The sequence below is a fragment of the Mus pahari genome, chromosome 23, assembly GCF_900095145.1.
Source record: "Mus pahari chromosome 23, PAHARI_EIJ_v1.1, whole genome shotgun sequence".
Taxonomy (NCBI): domain Eukaryota; kingdom Metazoa; phylum Chordata; class Mammalia; order Rodentia; family Muridae; genus Mus; species Mus pahari.
The window spans coordinates 37,997,921-38,006,946 of NC_034612.1; positions in this window are offsets into that span (position 1 = coordinate 37,997,921).

The window sequence follows — 9,026 nt, forward strand, 5'->3', positions numbered from 1 at the left end:
TCTTTCTTTCTTTCTTTCTTTCTTTCTTTCTTTCTTTCTTTCTTTCTTTCTTTCTTTCTTTCTTTCTTTCTTTCTTTTCCTGGGGAAAGATACCTCCTAACACTACTTCCTCAAAATGAGCTGCTTCCAGAAGAGAGGCCAGCACGGAGCTGGGCAGGGAGGCACAGCCTGAAATCCCGAACTCAGCTGGCTGAGGTAGGAGGATGATGAGTTCAAGGCCAGGTTTGGCTGTACAGCAAGAGCTGGTCTCAGGAAAATGAATGAATGAATGAATGAATGAATGAATGAATGAATATAAAAAAGAAGAAAGAAAGACCAAACCAAACCAAACTTAAAAACCAAAGTGACGGGCTGGAGAGATGGCTCAGCGGTTAAGAGCACTGACTGCCCTTCTGAAGGTCCTGAGTTCAAATCCCAGCAACCACATGGTGGCTCACAACCACCCATAATGAGATCTGATGCCCTCTTCTGGGGTGTCTGAAGACAGCTACAGTGCACTTACATATAATAAATAAAGTCTTTAAAAAAATACCCAAAGTGACCAGAATGGAGGGTGACCAGGAGGGGAGGGGCAGGCAAAGCAAAGCTGCTTCTCCCTCCAATCTCACCTGTGGCTCTCTCATAGGCTGGGGCTCAGAGCCGCAGCTGCTACAGAAACAAGAGTTCCAGGCTGTATACCTGCTTCTCTTGTTCTTGGGCCACATCTAACTCCCTTTCCACGTTCCCAGGGCTTCAAACACTTGAACTTTTCTCTTTACGGATTGTGATCTCACCCGTCCCATCCTAGAAAAGAAACAAAAATCACGCGAAGAGTTCAAAAACTAAGACTCTCTTTCTCTGGGGTCCTACACGGAGCAGATGAAGGTGTGAGCCGAGTCTGGACTCTGGTTGTAATTGTTCCAGGAGGGCATGGCCTTGGTGGGGAAGGGCCGGACGCCCTGGGAGATCCGCGGAAAGTGGTTTTGCTTCCAAAGTGGTCCTGTGACCAAAGACAGTTCTGGTAGCCTCCTCACGCTTCTCTACAGTGTCGCTGTCTGCCTATCTTTCATCAGCGGGGCACACCTTCCCACGGAGACTGTGGGGGAGGAGCTGCGGTTCCAACCTTGCGGGGGGTCCCCTCACCCGTCCTGAAGTGGACAGTGGGTCGGGAAGTGATTGCACATGACAGACAGGCTTTTGGGTCATTGGAAGCAGCTATGGAGTAAATGTGAAGACTATGACTGTCACATTCATGTAGAAAAACAGTCACCCCTTGCTAGGTTGTTGTCCCTATTAGCAATGGGCTATTGTTCCCAGGTCCTATAGCCTCAACAAAGTGTATTTATGTCTGTCCTGTTTCCTCTAGGAGTTCCATATACGCCCTATAGGGAAAAAAAAAAAATCCATGTTGAGCCAAACACGTAACTGAGATAAGGGAACAGGAAGTGCTCAAAGATTTGGAAGGAAACTTCCTGAAAATCAGACAGGAGGAAAGGACAGCCTGGAGGTTTGGCTCTTCTTAGATCTGTCTCCTGCCGGCTGAGGGCCCCTAGTGGAGCCACTGGAGAGCAGCGTGTGTAGCCCCTCGGCCCTGGGAATGGCATCATAGTAACCATTAAAGGTTGGTAGGAGGTTTTGTAGAAGGCCATAGAGAACCTGGGTACGAATTTGGGGGCAGTTGTGAAGCCAGAACATTGGAGGCCCTCGCTGGGCAATGCCAAAACTTTCTCTGCATTTGGTCAAAGGTCAAGGCTCTGGAACATGGGGGAGTTTCTAGAAGTCCTTGGCGGGTGGGGGGCAGACACATGACGCACGCAGGCACGCAGGCACGCATGCAAATATGTGCATGTGGGCCAGAAAAGGTCTTCAGAGACCGTGGATCTGGAGGTACAGGGCGTTGTGAACCGCTGACCATGGATGCTGGGAATAAAACTCAAATTCTCTGCAAGAACAACAAGCACTCCCCACCACTCTCTCCAACTCTCAAATTGTGAGATTTAAAGTAAACCCTAATGCTGTGAAAGCCATACTCGATTTTGTCTACGGAAACATGTATTTATGACAGAATGGAGAAACATTCTAATGATGAATTTGACGAGATCAATGTCTTACTAATTTATCTTTTCTGTTTTCTTTTTTTCTTTTTTTGGTTTTTCGAGATAGGGTTTCTCTGTATAGCTCTGGCTGTCCTGGAACTCACTTTATAGACCAGGCTGGCCTTGAACTCAGAAATCCGCCTGCCTCTGCCTCCGGAGTGCTAGGATTAAAGGCGTGTGCCACCATGCCCGGCTCTTCTTTTCTTTTTTCTTTTTTTTTTTTAAGAGTTTATTTATTTAATGTATATGAGTACATACACTGTCATATGGTTATAGGTGGTTGTGAGCCACCATGTGGTTGCTGGGAATTGAACTCAGGACCTCTGGAAGAGCAGTTAGTGCTCTTAACCACTGAGCCATCTCTGCAGCCCCTAATTTCTTTTTCTTATTTTTTTAAATTTTTATTTTATGTATATTGGTGTTTTTGTCTGCATGTGTGTCCATGGGAGGGTATCAGATCCCCTGGAATGGGGAGTCACAGACAGTTGTGAGCTGCCATGTGGATTCTGGGAATTAAACCAGGGTCCTTGGGAAGAGCAGCCAGTGTTCTCAACTGCTGAAGTCATCTCTCCAACCTTGAAGAAGCTTGTACGAGTCCTTGAGTCCCTGGGACAAATAAGCATCTATACACCTTGGTCTTTCCATTTTGCTTTTAAAGATTTATTTATTCATTTTATATGGATGATTTCAAGCTGAGAGCTGAATCCAGGTCCTCTGGAAGAGCAGCCAGTGAGTGTGATTAGGCGCTGAGCCATCTCTCCAGCCCTGACCTTGGGATCTCTAAAACTGTCCTTGAATGTGGAGTGCTGGCTGTGTCCGTGTGCTAGGTTCAGATTTGTACTGTGCGTTGCCCGTCTGTCTGTGGAGAGTTCTCGTCTCTATGAATCCTATATTTGTTAAGAGAATTTTGACTTGGATTTTTTTCCCATCTGAAAAAACAAAGACTTAGGGCTAACAATTTATCCCTCATGTGTCAGCCTCTCCATCTGATATTTAATATAACTTTCCAGGGGGTGTTGAACACACACACACACACACACACACACACACACACACACACACACAGAGCACTGTTAGCCTTTTGTTATTTCTTCAAGACAAGGTCCCACATAGCTCATGTTGGTCTCGAACTCAGATTTGAGTTGCCGATGACCTCCTACATCACCTCCCCAGTGCTGGGGTTACAGCTGGGTGCCAGTTAACCTTTGCCATGCTAAGCATTACCAAGTGTGTAGTTCACTGCTATTAACCAGTTCATAGCACTGTGCAGCCATTACTACCATTCATGTGAGTATCTATACCCACCTACAAATATCCTGCCCCCTTCAGACCAAATGGGACCAGTGAGGCTGGGTGTAGCCATTTGACAAGCCCCAGTGCATGCTGATGCTTCTAATGGTGGTGGGAAGACTTCCTGCAGGATATCAGAAGGAGGTGGGGCAGGACACAAACCACAGCAACGGGGACTTCAAGCCACGCTCTCAGGGACCATCCCACCGTGGGGCACAATTACAAACACAAATCAGTTATCTGTCTGTCATTACAAGCCTGAAGTCTTTGCAGACGTGGACCTATAAAATTCAAGTCAAGATCTGGAAATGAGACATTTCTAACTAAGGAAATGCTCTTCAAAACTTAGAATTTTTACCAGCGACCCTCCAGCAAAATGCCCTATTATCAGCTTCCTACAGACCTCTTGAGAGCCACCCTCAGGCATTATTCCGGAAGCAATCCTTCCCGGCTCACTTCCCTGGCTGGGCTGTCCACCGTGCGGGGTGAGTCACGTCTTTTGTCCTGTGCCTGGAATTTGGGGATGTTTATGAAAAGCTGTTGTAAATAGTAGTCATAATTCTTCTCTTTGCAGATTTTTTTTTTTAATTTGAGAAATGAGTACCTCATCACGTACAAACGTCACATCACTTCCTGCCTCATTGTCACCTTGGAATATTCTCTCCACCGCTTCTCCGGAACAGTGTGTCACAGATGCCCTCCAGAGAAGGGCTTGGACTGCCACCAACAGTGTGTGGCAAACATCCACACATCTCATCAGTACCTTCCTTTCCCATCGTGGAGTCACGGTGGAGGTGCCCACAGTGAGGGAAAAGCACACAGATCCAGTTGATATACATCTTCCCAAGGAATGAAGACCCTATGTGTTTTTAATGTTAGGGTTTTTATTAACTTGTTTTGTTGTTATTGGTGTTGTTTGAGATAGGATCTCACAGTGTAGCTCTGGCTAGCCCAGAGCTCTTGGTTGTAGACCAGGCTGGCATCAAATTCTTGGAGATCCTCTCCTGCATCTGCCTCCCAAGGGCTGGGATTAAAGGCATGCGCCAGCCTCTTTTCTTTTTATTAAAGACAATAAAGCAGGTTTTTAAATAATAATTTTTTAAATTATATTAAAATTGTATCATTTTCCTCTCCCTTTCCTCTCTTCAACCCTTCCCATGCAACCACTATGGTCTCTCTCAAATTCATGATCTCTCTTTTCTTTAACTGTTTTATATATACATATGCATCATATATATCATATACATATGCTGTACATAACATATACACATATGCACACATATACCTATATATCATATATATCCTATACACATAGTACACATAATATAAACACTTATATACACATCACAAATATATCATATGCATATACTATATATACACATACATGCACATATATACATATATTCCTACATACATAAACACAAAAATACAATCTGTTCCTTCGATATAATGTTACTTTTATGCATATGGTCTCAGAACTGACCACTTGATATTAGATAAGCAATTTGGGGGGCTCTCTTTCAGTAAGATAATTTTTCCTGCTTTAGGTGTCTCCCAGTTGCCCCCAGTTCATATTTTGGAGTGGCATGCCCTGAGCCTGTTGTTACCAACTTCATCTTGTAAGGAAGAATCTTGAGGTTAGAAGCAAATTCTACTGAAAGGGAAAACTATCATTTCCCATGTGAGCTTCTTAGCTCTGACTAGAACACCTGTCACTTTGAATTCCCAAAAAAAAACAAGTAGCTGTATCTGACGTGTGCAGCATGGGCATATTCGATAGAGGACCATTGCAGCGTGGGGATATTCGATAGAGGACAATTGCAGCATGGGGATATTCAATAGAGGGCAATTGAACCTTATTTTCAAAGTAAACGCCTTTGGTGGGGAGCACTACCACGACACTTGTGAACTTACTTGGGATTTTTGAGACAGCATCTCCCTGCGCAGCCCAGGCTGGTCTGGAATTTGTGATACTCCTTCCCGCCCTGGCATCCTAAATGCTGGGATTACAAACACGTGCTCAGCTATGGCTTTACTGTTTGGTGGTCTCATTTTGGGACCCTAATGAATGTAAATCTTCGAGAAATGGCACATTGTGAGAAGCAAACCTGTGTGTAGTTCACTTCTGGCCGCAAAGTGGAGTAAATGCAGGAAGTGGAAGCGACTCAGATCCCTCACTCCATCATTCGCTTGTTGGGCTCTGCAGTGACTCACACGCATCCACATTCTGCCAGTCCGGTTGTGTATTCTACTTTCTTCTGGGGTGGCAGAGCCAAGACAGAGGCATACCGGCATGCTCTCACACACTGTAGGGTTTCCCTGGGTATGGAGAAGCCTAGCTCCTGGAACGCAGCCTTCCAGAGGACGCTAAAAAGAAGATGTTACAATGTTGTCTTCCTGTCCTAGGTCTCTTTCTCCTCCCAGTAGTCTGGGCTCTGTCTATTGTTTATTTTGCAAAATCATTATTTACAATGTATCAGGACTAGTGGGCCATTTTGGCCAAGTAGCTGCTCACAGAATCCATGAGCCAAACATCAAAGCCATCGCCATAGCATCCTATGCCGAGAGAGGACATCAAAGCAGATGGCTGTGCTGTTAGATATTAAGAATCACAGGGCTATGACCAAGGTAATCTCAAATGTTTCCTCTGCCTAAAGCTTACATATGCTTTGTGACATCAAGGTTCAGTGGCAAGTTCTTATGATTATGATTGTGTCTTCTTTGTCCCATTGGCGTACATCAGTGGCCACCAGCAACCTGCAGCGCCTTCTCGTGTCCCCACACACTTGCTAAACCGTGTTAGATGGTAAACTGAGACGTCTCTCTATTATAGCATTTATTTGAGCAGGTAGTGAGTGATTCAGTCATGAGTGGGGTAGCTCCAGAACTTAGGAAGTTTGGGGCTCCAGCCAAGGGGAAGAAGAGGATGTCTTTCATGTGAACTTGACAAAGACAACATTTGGCTTGTTACAGGGGAGAATTGGCTTCATTTGGCTCCTCAGAGGTTGGCTGTGGATGGGCTAAGCATACTCCTTACACTGAGGTGGTCTTTGGCTTGTTTACCTAAGGACCCAGTGTTCTGTGGTCCAATGACCTCCTGGCTGACTGCCTTTCCAACACCTGCCGTTGCTCCTGGTAAAATCTTCATGACGGCCTTTAGCTGAGGTCACAGAGTTAAAGACGGCCTTCTTGGGTGATCACACACTTCTGTGCTCTGCTCCAGTTTCCTTTCTCCAGTGGCATTTACGGGATGTCCCAGTCATTAGGGTTGGACGTAACTGAATGCTCTTTTCTCGGCACATTCTAAGTTTGCCTTTTTATTGCCCCATTTAAAGCTGTGCACATCCTGTGACTTGCTTTGGCCCAAGTAATGTGGGCAGAAGGTGACATGAGAATCTATGCCCAATATCAAGGAAGTGACTCTCTATTACCCATCAGCTGAAGTCTGTGGATGGTCACATTTCCCCATCTGGAACACGTAACCTGAGCTGGAAATAAACTTCATTGTGTTAAGCCTCTTTCCCTCCCCCTCCCTTCCCCTCTGCCCCTCCCTCTGGCCACTCCACCCCCTCCCCCAAGTATGTGTGTGCATATACGTGTCATCTTGGATGGGGGAGGTATTAGCTACTCTTTCATCATGGGCGGAGAGTACTAAGCACTATATCATTGGGTGGGGGAGTACTAAGTACTGTATCATAGTGGGTAGAGGAGTACTAAGTACTGTATCACAGTGGGTAGAGGAATACTAGGTACTGTATTTATGAATAAGGAGTGGTTGGTACTGGATCATCTTGAATAAGGAAGTACTGGGCGCTGTATCATTTTGGCTCTCTTTCTTTCTTTCTTTCTTTCTTTCTTTCTTTCTTTCTTTCTTTCTTTCTTTCTTTCTTTCTTTTTTTTCCAAGACAGGGTTTCCCTGTGTAGCCCTGGCTGTCCTGGAACTCACTTTGTAGACCAGGCTGGCCTCGAACTCAGAAATTCGCCTGCCTCTGCCTCCCGAGTGCCGGGATTAAAGGCGTGCTGTGCCACTTTTTCTAAAGCTTTCGTTGGTCAGGTGTTTAAGGCTAGCTATTCTTTCTTTCTCTGGTTTGCCTTTTCTTTGACTTTGTGACCCAAACCTTCCATTTATGGCCCATCTTTTTATGGTACATGGCTGCAGATACATTACCAGTGGCTAGTAATGACAAATCTTGTCATCTTTCTTTTTACGATTTATTTTTTTCATTTTATGTATATGAGTACACTGGAGTAGTCCTCAGACACACTAGAAGAGGGCATCAGATTCCATTACAGAGGTGAGGGATTTGAACTCAGGACCTCTGGAAGAACAGTCAGTGCTCTCAACCTATGAGCCATCTCTGCAGCCCAAATCTTGTCACTTAGTAGGCATTCCCTGACACAATGTTCTTCATTCTCACCGTTCCTTTAAATTATTTAGATTGTGCATAGCGGCACAAATCTCTAGTCCCAGCACTTGAGATGCTGAGGTAGGTGCATCTTTGTGAGTTTGAGGCCAACCTGGTCTAAATAAGGAGTCCCAGGTCAGCCAGGGCTACAAATCTTGTCAAACACAAAAAAATAAAAAACCCCAAACCACCAAACACAAAAACTGACTTAAAAAAAAAAAAAACCACAACAAAATCTGAAACAAAAAAAACCACCACAAAATTCTTGGGTTATTTGTATAGAAGCTACATGGGCAAGACTGAAAGTTACCTGGCTCCCATAAGACAGGGGGCACTGAAGGTGTTGGTGTCAAAGCAGAAGTTTGCCTGTCCTTAAGCCCCATTCTGACCTTTCTCCTCCAAGATGGCTCACTGAGCCTCTATGGGTCTCAGGTTCTCACTGTGACACGGTGTCTTCATGCCTCACATCCTCCTGCGTGTTGTTGTGCGTGTTGAGACCAGCAGAGTACTATGCAAAGAGCTTGGGAACCTGTACGTGCCAGGAAGTACCTGCATCCTATACAGGAAGGAGGCCAGCACATAGCCCAGGGGGTGGGGTAGGGTGTACAGCCATTGTCGCCTTAGGCACGTTAATGCCCTCTCTGAGCTGTTTCCTTTGTTTCCGCATCTCTCCAAGGATGACGACAGGACTGACCTCACCAGAGTGCTTCCAGGTTAAAGTTAAACAAAACTCAGAAAGGGCTTTTGGCACACAGTGTGCCGGATCATATGAGAGGCTTGATTTAGACCAGTCCTGTGTTATTTTTAAATCCTCAGCACTTAATCCTCACCAATGTGGTCCTCTTCTGGTGGCTCCTAACCTAGGTCTGAAAGATGGAATTCTTGGTGTTGCTTTCTTTGATGGGCGGTGTCTTTGATCCAGAGATGCGGTGTTTACGTTGACTGTCAATAGTGACATTTCAGGAGGTTTTTTTTTTTTTTTTTTTTTAAATTTTTTTTTTAATGATCTCAACATTTCTGAGAAATTCTCCAGAAACCAAGCATCCTATAGGGACAAGCTAAGTGCAAGACTTCCGTGAGTGCTGGCGAACACCTGCTCGCCCTCTCTGGGCTGATCGCCCCTACTTCTCACATCCTGATTGCTGCCTCTCAGATAGAAACTCAGACATGTTTGTGTTAACTCTGCATGTTCTGTTTGGTCTGAAGTATAGTTTGTGGTAAAACTTTGAAGGGATCTCCTTGTATGTTTGTCTTG